Source organism: Melospiza georgiana, unplaced genomic scaffold (genome assembly GCF_028018845.1).
Source record: "Melospiza georgiana isolate bMelGeo1 unplaced genomic scaffold, bMelGeo1.pri scaffold_29, whole genome shotgun sequence".
Taxonomy (NCBI): Eukaryota; Metazoa; Chordata; class Aves; order Passeriformes; family Passerellidae; genus Melospiza; species Melospiza georgiana.
The window spans coordinates 3,044,963-3,061,417 of NW_026652215.1; positions in this window are offsets into that span (position 1 = coordinate 3,044,963).

Below are 16,455 nucleotides of genomic sequence, written 5' to 3' on the forward strand. Positions count from 1 at the left end.
CCTCCTCCCTGAGGTCTGCTGTGAGATGTGACCAGGAAATAAGCAAAGCAGGCTCCAACTTAAACATAAAGAAAAGTTTATTAACTAAACTACACACACAATTACTAAACTACACACACACAAAAAAAAAAAAAAAAACACAAGGAGAATGAAAACTACACAGAAACACTTCCCCCTCCTCCTCCAAATCCCCAGTACAATTCATTTCCCAAAATTATCCATACTCGGTCTGGCACCACCCTTTAGGAAATCAAATCTTCAGCTCATGAAGAGTAGACAGAGTCCTTCCTTGTACCACGGACTTCTTGTCACATTAGCGCTGCCTGGAGTCCTGCTATCTTGTGACATCTCCTTTCCATGCCAAGGTGCTCTCACCACCAGGCATGGGATGGGGCAGAGGCCTGCTTTCAGGGTGGGCCTTTTTAAGGATGCCTCGTCTCGTTCCAAGCAGAGCACACTCTCATCTCTGGGACCTTTGTCCCCCCCATTTCTTCTACACCCCCTGGGGCCGAGGGGTCTCAACACCAAACTCTCCTGGCTCCGAGCCTCCGCTTCCCCCTGCAATGCAGCCTCTGTATCACCAGGAAACAGTCCATGGATCTACAACAAAAGAGTCCAGCAAAGTTGCCACTCCATCTTCCCCCATTCCTTCAACATCTCTTTCTCTTTGCCAGACCCCCTTACTGGCCTGTTTCTTCCTTCATCTTCCACTCTTATCCTTTTCCTAGGAAAGGTAATGTTCCGTGAAGTTCTCACTATCCACAAGGGTTAAAAGCTCTCCCAGGCCGCTGGGCTGCTCGCTGCACCCCCCTTCTCCTCCCAGCCGTGCTGCCGGCACATGATATCAAGTTTCAAGATAACAGTTCCAGCATGGGCTGCATTCTCTCCGTCTCCAAAAGGGGGGGGGGGGGGGGGGGGTGGAATAAACAGGTCGCTCGATGCTCCCCCACCCTTCCACCGTTCCACCGAATCCGGGCCTACCGTAGATGGATCACGTGGCTTTCCCCTCCCCCAGCCCAGCCAGCAACTGGGCCGGGGGAGGGAGGCCCAACCCTTCACGCCGGAAATCCCAAGAGAGCTCTGAAGGACAAGAGCCCTGCTTTTAACTCCTTGGGTTTGTGGTCTCTGAGGCGGATCCAATGCCCCACTGGTCAAACCAGGTGCTCATCTTAAAATCTGACCACCCATTGGTGACCACAGCAAAAACAACATATCCCAGATGTCCCATTTCTGGTCAAACCACGACAAGAGGGAAAAATGGGGCAAAAATGGGAGGAATAATAGGAAAAAATGTGGGGAAAATGGGTGGGAAATGGGAGGAAAAAATAGGAGAAAACCAGGGAAAAATGGGGAAAAAATAGGAAAAAAACAGGGGAAAATAGGTGGAAAAAATGTGGAGAAAATGGGGAAAAAATAGGAAAAAAACCATGGAAAAATGGGGGGAAAATGGGGAAAAATTGGGAAAAATTGAGGGAAATTGGGAAAATGGTGAAGAAATGGAAAGAACTGCAGAAAAATAGGGAAAATTGGGGAAAACAGGGAAAAATGGGGGAAACCAGGGAAAATCGGGGGGAAATGGGAAAAACTAGGGGGAAATGAGAAAAAAATAGGGGAAAAGGGGGGAAAAGGGAAGGGGAAAGAGGGAAAAATAGGAAAAAATGGTGAAAATGGAAAAATAGTGAAAAAATGGGGAAAATTGGGTGGAAAGTGGTGAAAATATTGAGGGGAAATGGTGAAAAATGGGTTAAAAATGGTGAAAAATGGGTTGAAAATGGTGAAAATGGGTCAGGGACATCAAGATGGAGCCCGAGGACACCGAGGGTGACAATGCCACCCCAGTAGTGGCCCTGGGGACACCGAGGGTGACAATGCCAGCCCAGGGATGGCCTTGGGGACACCGAGGGTGACAATGCCACCCCAGGAGTGGCCCTGGGGACACTGAGGGTGACAATGCCAGCCCAGGAACGGCCTTGGGGACACCAGGATGGGCTGAGGGACACCAAAGTGGCCTCGGGGAGAATGATGGCCCCGAGGTCTCCTCAGATGTCCCCAAGGTCCCCAAGGTCTCCAATGTCCCCAAGGTCTCCAATGTCCCCAGATGTCCCCAAGGTCCCCAGATGTCCCCAAGGTCCCCAAGGTCCCCAAGGTCCTCAGATGTTCCCAAGGTCCTCAATGTCCCATCACCCCAACATCTCCAATGTCCCCAAGGTCCCCAATGTGCCATCACCCCAACATCTCCAATGTCCCCAGTGTCCCATCACCCCAACATCTCCAGGGTCCCCAATGTCCCCAGTGTCCAAACATCTCCAATGTCCCCAAGGTTTTCCAATGTCCCCAAGGTCCCCATCACCCCAACATCTCCAATGTCCAAACATCTCCAATGTCCCCAAGGTTTCCAATGTCCCCAATGTCCCATCACCCCAACATCTCCAAGGTCCCCAATGTCCCCAACGGCCCCAACACCCTCCATGTTTGCAAGGTCCCCAAGGTCTCCAAGGTCCCAAACATCTCCACTGTGCCCAAGGTCCCCATCATCCCAATGTCCCCAGGGTCCTCAAGGTCCCCATTGCTCCAACATCCCCAATGTCCCCAGTGTCCTCCATACTCCCAAGGTCCTCAAGGTCCCCAATATCTCCAATGTCCCCAATGTCCCCATCACCTCAACATCTCCAATGTCCCCAAGTTCCCATCACCCCAACATCTCCAATGTCCCCAATGCCCTCCATATTCCCAAGGTCCCAAAGGTCCCCAGCTGTCTCCGATGTCCCAAGGTCTCCAATGTCCCCAGTATCCCCAAGGTTCCATCACCACAACATCTCCAATGTCCCAAGGTCCCCATCTGTAGAAGTCCATCCGAAAATCCTTCATTTTTTTTTGCCTCACAATTGTCATGAGAAAAGACTACCGAAGGGTTAAAGCTGCTGAGCCGGTTGGGAAAGAAAGTCTCCTGCTTATCTACTGTGTTCACAAGTGATGTTTGCAGAACACGCCATGCTGTACTCGAAGGGGGCATGCTGCCCTTTTCTGGACAATTGAACTGGACTTTCTTCCAAACTCCTGAGCTGGCTGGACTGAGCTCTGGGGTGGTTCCCCTCCGCTCCATGAGAAGACCCCTCTTGCCTGTCTTCAACCACCATGACAGACTAACAGAGATGCGAATCCCCTTGTCAAGGAACCAAGAACCCCTCTGGCACCCTATTGACACCCCCATGGCACCCCCATGGCAACCTCCTTCCAGAGACTGGGACTGTACTCCCTCCCAACTCAGGGAGGGGGGAAAACTTAACGTACATGTGAGCATTCGGCCATGAAAACAATGGACTTCTCCCCTCCATGGAAACCTAATTTCAGTTACCTTCCCCCAACCAAGAACAGTATATATATTGGGGTTCGGTCCGACTGTCCTTTGAGTACTCCCCAAGACGTGCACCAGCGAGTTTCGGCGGCGGGACCCCGAAGACATCACGTTTTGGTAGCTATACCCCATTCCCTGACCTTCTTTCCTCCCTTTTTCCTTGTTTTACCCTTCTCTTCCCCGGATCCCTTAACCAAACGCATACTTAGCTGTGGTTATAATCAATAAACTATACCTTGTTGATTTGTTACTGCAAAACCCCTGTGCCTCTTGTGTTGGTTATTTTGCACCCAAAAATCATTCGTCACCCGTTTATTTCGGGCGGACCTTCACATAATTGGCGTCACGGACAAGGATTCCAGCAGCCAGTGAGATTTTGCAGGTTTTGTGTGGTTTGTAACCTCTCGCAGACTACACATGCCAAAGCCAAATCTCATGCTCGATTGAGCACACAGGCTCCGGAATTGACACAAAAGATTTTTCGGTGCAAAAGCAGGGGAAATTGTTACTGTCATTTCTGATACTGATTTTACCGGCACGGACACTGACACTGATACTTCTCCTGATCCTGATATTGATGCTGTTACTGATATTGATACTGATATTGATACTGTTGTTGTTGTTGTTGTATTTGAATTGAATCTGAACCTGTTACTGTTGTTTTTGAGTTGAATCTGAACTTGTTACTGTTGTTTTTGAGCTGAATTTGAACCTGTTACTGTTTTTTACTGCTGAATTTTGTGTGCCTGGACTGTCTAAAAGGGAAGGGGCAGACTTGAAGTAATTAAGCAGTGCCTTTTAGACAGATATTGTCCCTTCACCTACACAGGGAGCGAGGGGCGGCACAGCAAAGGCTGAGTGGCTTTTCCCTGTTCTAGGTTTCTCGTCCCCTCACAGAGAAAACATTTGTGTGTGTGTGTGTGAGTGTGTACGTCTAGACTGTCTGGAAAGGAAGGGACAATCTGAAGCAATTAAAACAGTACCTTCCAGACAGATTTGGTTTCTTCAGCTATCTAGGGAGACAGAGTGGAACAAAAGTCTGTATGATTGTGTAACTTGAGTTCGCAAATCAGCTCCCTGGTATAGTCCTAGTCCCTTCACACAAAAATGAGTGAAAATCTCAATCCTAAAGCAAAAGCTGACTTTTACACCTTGCTTGCTAAATACCATGCCAAACCGTCATCTGGCGGAGAAACTTGGGCAGAGAACAATTGGTTTAATTTGGAGAATGTCATTGATAGAATATGTTCTCTGCAACATGAATCAAAATTCAAAATGGGTAAAAATAAAAACATTCTTTGCTCAATTCTTGGAGCATGCCTTACTGCAGCCATAGAAAACCGCTGTAAACGGAGAACTGAGGAAATGGTAATTATAGATTCCCTTCAAAATTTGGTTGAAATTTTGCAAAAACAGTTAAATGAAGACAGAAATGAAATTTACACACTGCGAGCTGCTCTTAGGGAAGAACACACCAAAGCCATACACAAAATCAACTCCTCTACAGAGGAGGAAGAAAAAGTAACACCTTGCATTAAAAAGATTTATCCTTACAAAGAACTTGAGGCAGCAAAACAAAAAGAATCTGAAATAGCTAAAATTTGTGGGGAAAATTGTTGTCCTCATTTGAGACCTTTTATTAAAACTGAATACAATTACATTAATGATGAAGACATGGATCCCCACATAACAACCAAACAAACACCATTCAGCGCTACCGAATTAGCTAAATTGAAAAAGGAATTTGGTCGCCTCCCCCACGAATCAGAAACAGAATATGTGTTCCGTGTTTCTCTCACTGGTGGAGACCAGATTAAGTTAACTGAACAAGAAGCCAGTGGTTACTGGGGACACGGTGTTTTCCTAACAACGGGAGATAAGCGTGACTCCTGGTCTCTAACACAACGTGCAGCCTATTGGGCTGGAGGAATAAATCCCCTGGAAAGGGGTGATCCCTTAGCAATTGCCACTACCCCTGACCAAATCCTAGAAAGTGTACAAAAAGCTGCATGTTTGCAAATGATTCATGAGAAAAAATTAATTCCTGGTTTTGAATCCCCAATGCAATTGCCTGTGAAGCCTGAAATTATGACCCCTTTAATTCGTGGGCTTCCAGAAACACTGAAATCAACCGCAATCACTATTCAGAAAACAGTTATGGCTCTAAGCCCAATAGATAGATTAGAAAGACTTCTTAACAACTCCACTGATCAGTCTGAATCCACTGACACTGCACCTTCACCCTACACACCAACACAGGCTCCCACAACACCATCTGATACATCTAACAGTAACCGCAAGATTTGGACATGGGGTGAGGTAGCAGTTGATTTAATAAACTATTGTAGACAGTATGGGCCTGTAAAAACCCTGGAAGAAAAATCTGAAAAAACAAAAGGTGTCCGGTTTATGGGAACCCCTAACGCTGAAAACATAGAACCAAGAAAACAGATTTCCAACAGACAACGCTGGTGGATGCTGGGAATAAAGAAAGGGGTTCCCCGGGACATAATGGATGGTTTACCACTTGAAAAATTGCAGAAAATCATAACTAACTGGAATTTTAGAAGGACAAATACCCAGCCCAGTGCCCCGATCCCCCTCCCTCACCAGAAACTAACAAATACTCCTACCAGTACACAGTTCAGTACACACAATACATCACAGTCTTTCACACAGAACACAAGCAATGAGCCAAAGTTAACCCTTTCACAGTCTCTTCCTCGGAACCTGGGCAGTGAAGCTGCATCTCAGCCTCTCCCACAGAACACAGCCAGTGAGCCAAAATTAACTCTTTCTCAGCTTCTTTCACAGAACTTGGACAGTGAAACCCTGGCTGCGTGTCTCCTGAAAAGCACCAGCAGTAAGCCGGAAGTAACTCTTTCGCAACTTCTTTCACAGAATCTAAGCAACGTAACTGCCCACCCGCCCGTGCCCCAAATCACAAACAACGAAACTTCACCAACAGAGCTTTCGGGAAACTAATATCTCCACCGCTTACAGGTGAGCGAAGGGGTGGAGATTGGGTTTACTTACGAAGGCTCACAAAAAATAAATCAGGAGACATGTTAATTACAGCAATCACGGGTCCTAAAAAAGTTCTGGTAACCTACATTGTTGATACGGGAGCCCAGATCTCTGCATTAACACATAGAGATGCCCAGAAGTGTGGAGTCGTTCCAACAAAAAAGCAATGCTGCGTTCTTAATGCTTTAGGAACCATAGAACCCATGAACATTGCTTTAGTCAAAATAACACTCCCTGGAGAAGAAAATCAATTGATTATCAAAATGGTAATTGGGGACATACCGAATAATCTGCTAGGGATGGATGTCCTTGCAGGAAGACAGTGGGAAGACACCGAGGGTTTCCTCTGGTCTTTTGGCACTCCACAACTAAACATTAGACTGCTTCAAACTGCACCCGCACTGCCTTACAGTAAAACAATCAATGTGAAACAGTATCCCTTGCCTTCTGGAGCTAGAGAAGGCATCAAACCAGTTATTCAGGAATTGCGTGATCAAGGAATAATTGTTAACACACACTCCCCATACAATTCACCCGTGTGGCCTGTCCGAAAGCCTAACGGGAAGTGGAGGCTTACGGTTGATTACCGTAGGCTGAATGCCAACACTGACCCTCTGACTGCAGCAGTTCCAAATTTAGCTGAACTGATAACATCAATACAAGAAAAGGCTCACACAATCATGGCAACCATAGATGTCAAAGACATGTTCTTCATGATACCTATACAGCCAGAGGACATGGATCGCTTTGCATTCACATGGGAGGGACAACAGTACACATTCACCAGACTCCCTCAGGGATACAAACACTCTCCAACACTAGCACATCATGCTTTAGCAAAAGAATTAGAAAAGATACCTAAACCTGACACTGTAGCTGTGTACCAATACATTGATGACATTTTGGTAGGAGGAGAGGAAATTAAAGAGGTGGGGGATCTCCAGCAGAATATAATCTCTCATCTGGAGAGCCTTGATTTAAAGATCCCTTCAGAGAAAATCCAAAAACCTTCTCAGGAAGTGAAGTTCCTGGGAATTTGGTGGCGATCTGGCAGCACATGCATCCCACCTGACACTCTAACTTCTCTAGAGCAGATGAAAATGCCTGAAAACAAAAAAGACCTCCAGCAAGCCTTAGGACTGTTAGTATTCTGGAGGAAACACATCCCAGATTTCTCAATCATTGCTAGGCCCCTTTACAATTTACTGAGGAAAGGAATAAAATGGGATTGGACTGCTTCTCAGGAGGAAGCACTGCAGTTATTGATTTTTGAAGCCACTGCACATCAGGCATTGGGGCCCATCCATCCTAAAAGACCCTTTCCAAGTGGAATGGGGATTTGCCTCCTCAGGGTTATCAATACACATCTGGCAGCGAGGTCCTGAAGGCCCAACAAGGCCTGTCAGCTTCTTTTCCCGTGGTTTTAAAGATGCTGAAAAAAGATACACTACCTGGGAAAAAGGATTGTTTGTTGTTAGCTTAGCTCTCATTGAAGTAGAGAAAATCACACGGCAGCAAGCTATCATCTTGAGAGGTCCCTTCAAGGTAATTAAAGCTGTCACAAATGGGACCCCTCCACCTGACGGCATAGCTCAAAAATCATCAGTCAGGAAATGGTATGCTCAAATAGAGTATTACTGCAATAGCTTTTCTGTCACAGAAGGTGCTGCAAAATTCTTAGCCATACAAGACACTGAGAGCCTAGATAGTAGCCAAGACAAACCTGCTTCTGTAATAAAAATAGCACCACCATTCTCACCCGAAATAGCAGCAAACTGTTGGTTTACAGATGCTTCCTCAAAGCGGGAAGGAAAAATTTGGAGATATAAGGCGGCTGCCTTACAAATTTCATCTGGTGAAAAGATTATCACAGAAGGGGAGGGCAGCGCTCAGGTAGGAGAACTCATAGCCCTCTGGAGTGTCTTCCAGCGTGAGGCACAAAACACTTCTCCTGTTTACATCTACACTGATTCATATGCGGTATACAAAGGCTGCACTGAGTGGCTCCCTTTCTGGCAACAGAATGGATGGGAAGTTAACAGAATCCCAGTTTGGCAGAAAGATAAATGGAAAGAAATCCTAGAAATCGCCAGTAAAGGAAACTTTTTGGTTGGTTGGGTAGCTTCTCATCAAACTGATGGGAATCAAGCAGGTGAATGGAACAACAAAGCTGATGAACTAGCAAGGCTTAGCCCCCTGAAAAAAGAAACTATTTCAGAGGATTGGAATCAACTGTTAGAATGGTTACATGTAAAAAGGCAGCACACAGGTGCCAAAGATCTGTACCAGGAAGCACACGCCCGCGGCTGGCCAGTCACCAGGGAAATGTGTAAAACATGCATATCGGCCTGCGAACAGTGCCGCAAGCGACTGGAGAGGCATCCTTTAGAGGATGACCCTCTGCATTTGAGGAAAGGCAAAGGCTTGTGGGATGCGTGGCAGATAGATTATATTGGTCCTTTTAAGAAATCAGGAGGTAAACATTTTGTGTTAGTAGGAGTGGAAATTGTATCTGGGTTAGTACAAGCTGATGCTTTTAAAAGGGCCACAGGTGAAAATACAGTCAAAGCTTTGCAGGGGTGGTTTGGAACTTTTCCAAAGCCACAAGAAATTCAGTCTGACAACGGGTCTCACTTTACTGCCAAGGTGGTTCAGGATTGGGCCAAAGCGGAAGGCATAAAGTGGACCTTTCACACTCCTTACTACCCTCAGGCTAACGGGATCGTAGAAAGGACAAATGGCCTTTTAAAGCGGTTCCTTAAGCCCCACAAAGCAAGCTGGGACTGTCGACTGTGGGAGGCTGTTAAAGGGGTAAATAGCAGGTGGGGAGTGAATGGTTGCCCCAAAGTCACTGCCTTTTACCCCACACCTCCAAGCATCATCCCTTCGCTGGAAGGTCCTGACGATGCAAACAATCCATCGCATTACCCTGGACAACCTGTCTTAGTGGACCTCCCCTCGGTGGGCGAGGTACCACTTGTGCTGAAAACCCCTCTGAATAAATATGCATGGGTAGCCTCTGACGCTCTTGGAAAAGAGCACCGCATACACACACGCTGGATAATCCCCTCATTTTAAACTCCTTTCTGCCTCTCAGTGGCAGGATTTTTTGTTGTTCTTGCTTTTACAGGTGAACCCCGAGGGACATGAGAGTCGTCTGAAAACATGATAACCTTGCTAATACTTTTCTGCATTTTACCGCAATTTCATGGACAACCCCCTGGTGAGCAGCTGTGGCTTGAAGCCATTGTTCAGCACACCAGTGCCCTTGGAACCTATCCCAAGGGCCGTTACCCGAGCCTGGCAACCCTAGTGCAGCATGACTCCAAGGTATACCGCCCGAATGAGTGGAGGTGGGACCAGAATGAGTTGATGAGAACCCCTCTGGCACCCTATTGGCACCCCCATGGCACCCCCATGGCAACCTCCTTCCAGAGACTGGGACTGTACTCCCTCCCAACTCAGGAAGGGGGAAAACTTAACGTACCTGTGAGCATTCGGCCATGAAAACAATGGACTTCTCCCCTCCATGGAAACCTAATTTCAGTTACCTTCCCCCAACCAAGAACAGTATATATATTGGGGTTCGGTCCGACTGTCCTTTGAGTACTCCCCAAGACGTGCACCAGCGAGTTTCGGCGGCGGGACCCCGAAGACATCACGTTTTGGTAGCTATACCCCATTCCCTGACCTTCTTTCCTCCCTTTTTCCTTGTTTTACCCTTCTCTTCCCCGGATCCCTTAACCAAACGCATACTTAGCTGTGGTTATAATCAATAAACTATACCTTGTTGATTTGTTACTGCAAAACCCCCTGTGCCTCTTGTGTTGGTTATTTTGCACCCAAAAATCATTCGTCACCCGTTTATTTCGGGCGGACCTTCACACCATCACCCCAACATCTCCAAGGTTCCCAATGTCCCCAAAATCCCAAAGGTCCCCAACATCTCCAATGTCCCCAAGCTCCCCAAGGTCCCCAAGATCCCCATCACCCAACATCTCCAATGTCCCCAAGCTCCCCAACATCTCCAATGTCCCAAAGGTCCCCAACATCTCCATGATTCCCAAAGTCCCCATCATCCCAATGTCCCCAAGGTCTCCAGTGTCCCCATCACCCCAACCTCTCCAATGTCCCCAGTGTCCCATCACCCCAACATCTCCAAGGTCCCCAATGTCCCCAATGTCCAAACATCTCCAATGTCCCCAAGGTTTTCCAATGTCCCCAAGGTCCCAATCACCCAACATCTCCAAGGTCCCCAAGGTTTCAAAGGTCTCCTCACATGTGTCCCCTCTCCCCCAGGCTCCTCCCCAGTGTCCTGCCACCCCGTCCTGGCGGGTGACGCGCTGCTCCTGGTGGTGGCCCAGCTGCCCCGAGTGTTCCTGTGGGGGGCCGGTGGCTTCGCGCCGCATGCGGACATCCCGCACAGGGACATCCCGCACAGGGACATCCCGCACAGGGACATCCCGCACGGGGACATGTGGTTATGGGGTTCCATCAGGGTTATGTGGTTATGGACATCCATCAAAGTAATGGGGTTATGGAGGTCCATCAAGGCCATGTGGTTATGGGGGTCCATCATGGTTATGGGGTTATGGGATTTTATTAAGGCTATGGGGTTATGGGGTTCCATCAAGGCCATGTGGTTATGGAGGTCCATCAGGGTTATGGGGTTATGAAGGTCTATCAGGGTCATGTGGTTATGGGGGTCCATCAAGGTCATGGGGATTTATTGGGGTTATGGGGGTCCATCATGATTATGGGGTTATGGAGTTCCATCATGGTCATGTGGTTCTATCAGGGTCATGGGGTTCCATCATGGTTATGGGATAGATCATGGGGTTATGGGGGTACATCAGGGTCATGGGTCCAGGGGGTTTCATCAGGGTTATGGGGCCATGTGGTTATGCGGTCCCATCATAGTTATGAGGTTATGGAGGCCCATCAAGGTCATGGGGCCATGTGGTTATGGGGGTCCATCATGGTTATGGGATCATGCGGGTCCATCAAGGCTATGGGGTTATGGGGGTCCATCAGGGCCATGTGGTTATGGGGGTCCATCAGGGTCATGGGGTTATGGAGGTCCATCAAGGCTATGGGGTTATGGGGGTCCATCAGGGTCATGGGGGTCCATCAGGGTCATGAGGGTCCATCAAGGTCATGGTGGGTCAGCAGGATCATGGGGTTATGGAGTTCAATCAGGGTCATGGGGTTATGGGGGTCCATCAAGGTTATGTGGTTATGGGGGTCAATCAGGGTCATGGGGGTCCATCAAGGTCCTCGGGGTCCATCAAGGTCATGGGGTTATGGAGGTCCATCAAGGCCATGTGGTTATGGGGGTCCATCAACGTTATGGGGTTATGGAGGTCCATCAAGGTTATGGGGTTATGGAGGTCCATCACGGTCATGTGGTTATGGGGTTCTGTCGTAGGAAGGAGACCAGGACACCAGATGGTTCATCACAGGTCCAGTTTATTGAAGAAAGCATCAAACACTTATACAGCAAATAATAAGCTTATGAATATTCTGTAAGCCAAGCAATCTATTGGTTAAACTATACCATGAACTCTTCCTCATTCCTTAGGGGTTGCATCTCTCTTTTCTCATGTCTCTTTCACTATTTGTTATCCTACTACAGCTAGGCCCAAGGATACACTATCTCACAGGTGCAGGACTTGGAATTAGCCACAGCTTTGTAATTTTCCAATCTCTAGCAGCTAAATTCCCAACATCTCCCCTGTTTTTATTTTTTATGAAAAGCAAAATTCTATGGGCTAACTGTGTCACACTCTTTGCAACACAAAATCAGGCAATTCTAACAACTAAACAGTATTTCAAACAGTATTCTCAGCTAGCAAGGTTTCTCTTACAAGGGATCTAAGCCAGGGAAACAAACCAAAAAGGCTGTCACTTTTTATAGGATATGCTATATAACAGATACAAAAAGAATTCTATGTGCTACAAGGCTCAAACCAAACTCAGGTGTGCTAATACAACCTACAAAAATAAGCTAAAGGAGTAATATGTGCGCAGGTTTCACCCGTGTCAATTGTCTGGTCAGTTTGCTTTCTATTCTCAAACAGCAGATATACTTCAAACAGGAATGGCTCTACTCACAAATGCTTCTGATTGTCCTTTTTTAACTAGAGTTTCTCTGATGTTCACAACAACACTTTACACACAAGTCATAAAAATAAACACCAATCATAAAAGGATAAATCTATCTAACATCACTTAAACTGAATAGTACCTAGACTTAAAATACTTAAACTTAAAACATTTAAACTTAATAGAACTTAACATTACTTAAACATATCTTTACTTAAACTTAACAGATTTTTAAATCAACAGAACTTACATGTAAAATCACTTGAATCTAACAAAACTTAACTGACTTTAAATTCTACATAACTTAAACCTAATATAATTTAAACAGAATCTAGCTCTACTTAAACTTAATAACACTTAAACTTAACAGGAGATAAGCTTAACAAAACTAAACCTTAACAGTATTTAACATTTAATGGCACTTAATAGATAATTTAACTTAAACTACTTAACAACGGATAATACTTACTATAGAAATAAAATATAGCATTTACTATAACTTACTTACAGGCCTGATTCTAAAACACTAAACAAAAACAAGTTTCTTCACGTATTTGCTGCAGCATTTTTATACTTGAATGCACTTAAACATAAGAAGTTTGTTCAAGGTATACCTGTGGAAAAATTCTTTTAAATTCAGTGCTTGCTTTTACTTTTATCACATCTAAACAAAGCTTAAACAATACAAAAAACACACTCATTACATCTTACTTTTACAACCACTTTAACACATTTTTAACATTTTTAAATTTTTTCAAAATATAATTTCAGAGTTTAATGTTCTACTGACTGAGTTAGTTGGGCTTCTGATATTTAAAGTCTCTATCACAGTCTCTGCTACGAAAAACAAAAAGTCCTTTTAACTTAGGTGAAAAACGTCTTGACCATAATGGTCCTCGGTGTCCTTTGTTTATTATCATTCGCTTCTTAATTGCAGTAGAAATCTTTCTTTTGTTGACAAGAGTTACATTTATTAAGCTGTGAGGTCTCACACTGAAGCTTTTGCCGCCTGCGGGGCGGAGGGAGAGCGCTCCCGCTGGAAGAAGCACTCCGGTCCCGCGGTGCTTGTGTCTGAGGGGGCGAGCCCCCCCGCGGCTGCCGCCGCTGCCGCCGCTGCAGCGCAGCATTTCAGGCGGCCGCTCGCCGTGGCTGCTCCCCATGGCGGAGCGCCCATGCCGAGTTCGGAGCAGCACAGCCTCGCAGGCGTCCCGAGCCACAGCTGCTGTTGTGCACTCAGAGACATGCTGAAGTGTATTGTGTATCACCCCCCATGGCTTGCTCGGTTTCTTTGCTGACTTATCAACTTCTAACACTGCTTCCCACAGTATATCCACAGATTTTCTCCATTCCAAAAGTTCACATGGGTTAAGGAAAGTTTCTTCAGCGTATCCGTAGGCTAATAACAAATCTATCCCCTTCATCCCTCGCCATTCTAGATACGTGGCGGATAACTTATATGCTGCTTGCTTTTTCATACCTCTTTCGTGAGCGCTCTTGCAGCTTTCCAGGCTCCGGCAGCACGTATGGATCGGGTCACTGATGTGAACCCCGAGGGTGTTTCAAAATTCTGGCACCTATGATTTAAAATATATTATGTTGTTGTCATTTACAGAATACACCCTGTGGGAAGAGGGATGGAAGTGTTTATTATGCTAATAGCAAGGAGTATGCTAATAATGAGGCAAGGACGGAATTGACAATCAACCATCTAGCTGGAGAAGGACAATACAGCCTACCAGATGACCAAGCAGCAGGTATCCCTAGAGAAGTATTGGATGATATCAAAGAGATGGCTTTGAAAGCTTTAATACAGGTACTGGAGGGTAGCACCCCCAATTTGGACTACCTTGGGTGGCTGCAGCTAAAGCTTTAGGACAATCAGAACATCTTGGGTGCCTGTTAAGTAAGCAAACCAATGCTACTCCCTCACATTGCGTGGCCTGCTCTCAGACATAAAGACCATCAAACACGCCACCTTGCAGAACAGCGATAGAATTTTTATTCTGGGCACATGGGCATGGCTGTGTAGACTCTGAGGGATGTGTTGCATGAACCTCTCCAGCCGCAGCGAGTCAATCAACAAGAGCATTCAAGTACTGAATGAAGAGTTCAAGAAGCTTCAAGTGGAAAACAAAGACTGGTTCAATAAACTTTTCCAATCCAAGGGATAAAAGGGTTGGATGATGTCTATTTAAAACAGGACATTTAATTTTCCTAGTTGTTGTTGTATTGGTAATTGTCTCATGTTTGTTTAGATGCTTTTAGAAAGTCTTACAAAATTCTTTCAGTTTTGTCTTTGTTGTAAAACAGAAAGAGGGAAGATACCCAACACAGGCTCCTCATGGACTCCTTGGAGGAGAGAACTGGAGGTCAGGATGGCACAAAAACCTCTCAGACACTCTATTTTGGAACGAAATTCCTTAAAAGTACTTAAAAGTATACTTAAATCCATAAAGTACCTTAAAAACCTTGAGTATATCAAGGCATTAATGAGCCCCACTGAGTGTCAGTACAAAGCTCCCCAGGGACTCATTAAAGCAGATAATTGGGGCCATGATTGTAAAACCTCTCACACGGTGTGTATCAAAAGGAAAACACCAAGTACCTTAAAATAACTGAAGTACCCTGAAGTATTAATGAGCCCCACTGAGTGGTGTTACTGACAAAGCCTCTCCAGGGAATAATTACTGCAGATAATTGGAGGCCATGATTGCACAAACCTCTCAGAGACTCCAAGGCAAAAGCCAAACCCAAAGTTCTTTCAAAAACCTGCAGTCCCTGGGAGCATGAAGGAGCCCCCAGGGCCATTCCTGAGCAAGGCTCCCCAGGGACTCCTTCCAGCAGATCCTTGAGGCCACTGGGATGTGGGCTGGGGGGGATGCTGAGGGTAGGACAAGGCGCTGACAGTGCCCAGCCTGGCTGGGGCTGTGCCAGGAGGCCCCAGTGCCTCAGGACAAGGTGTCTCCTCACAGCCCTTGGTGGCACAGACCCTGCTGTGCCCCAGGGCACCAAGACTTGGCTTCTCTTTGTCCCCACCTGTCATCACTGCCTCCGGTACTCTGCTCTGCCTGGGGCCTGGGGACACTTTCTCATTTGTACTCCTCAGTGGGACCCATTAAAAGTCCAAGAAAGTTTGGAGTTGGATTCTGACTTGGAGTTCTGGAGAGGTTTCTTCAGCTCCCTCTCAGGGACTGATGTTCAGGGCCTGACCACAAAGCCCCTGATGCTCATTTAAATCCTTGTGCTGTGTCTGTGCTGCTGAGCTGGGCTGGGCTCCTGGCAGAAAGGCAGCTCCTGGTAACCAAGAGGAGCTTCAAAAGCACATTTCTCTTGATGAGCAGCTCTTCTGCCAGCCCAGCAGGGCTGGGGCACTGCCTGCAGCCACCCTGGGCACAGCACAGAGGCACAGAGAGCTTCAATCAGTCAGGGCTGGGAAGGTGCTCAGAAGTGCCTGGGGCAGAATCACTGCCAGCCCTTGGCACAGGAACCTCTGGCTGCAGGATAATGCATCTGCAGCTCCTGGAGCCATCTCCTGCAGCTGGAACATCCCAATGCCTACAGACCCTGTGCGTACATTCTCTGATTGTCTCTTGTGCAGAGCAGCCAGGGGTGCCCAGGGCTATTGTGCAGAGCAGGGTCATGCAGCCCAGGGCGCTGTGCTGGGGCAGCTCTCAGCCAGCCCTGGCAGCTGCTCCCAGCCTGGGGGGACAAGATCTGGGTGGGAGGAGACAGCTGGTCAGGCTTGGAAGTGTTCTCCTTGTGTGGGGTGGATGCTGCATTGTTCAGGACTGCTCCCAGCACGGCATTAAACTGCCGAACATTTGCAAATAGAATATGCACGGAGCACAGCAAGGCAGGGGCTGCATAGAAGAGAAAATCATGCTTTTTATTCTACTACTCTGGGTTACCTGGATGGGAAGTTGCACACAGATATTAATCTCTCAGTTCACATTTAGAAAAAAAAAAGT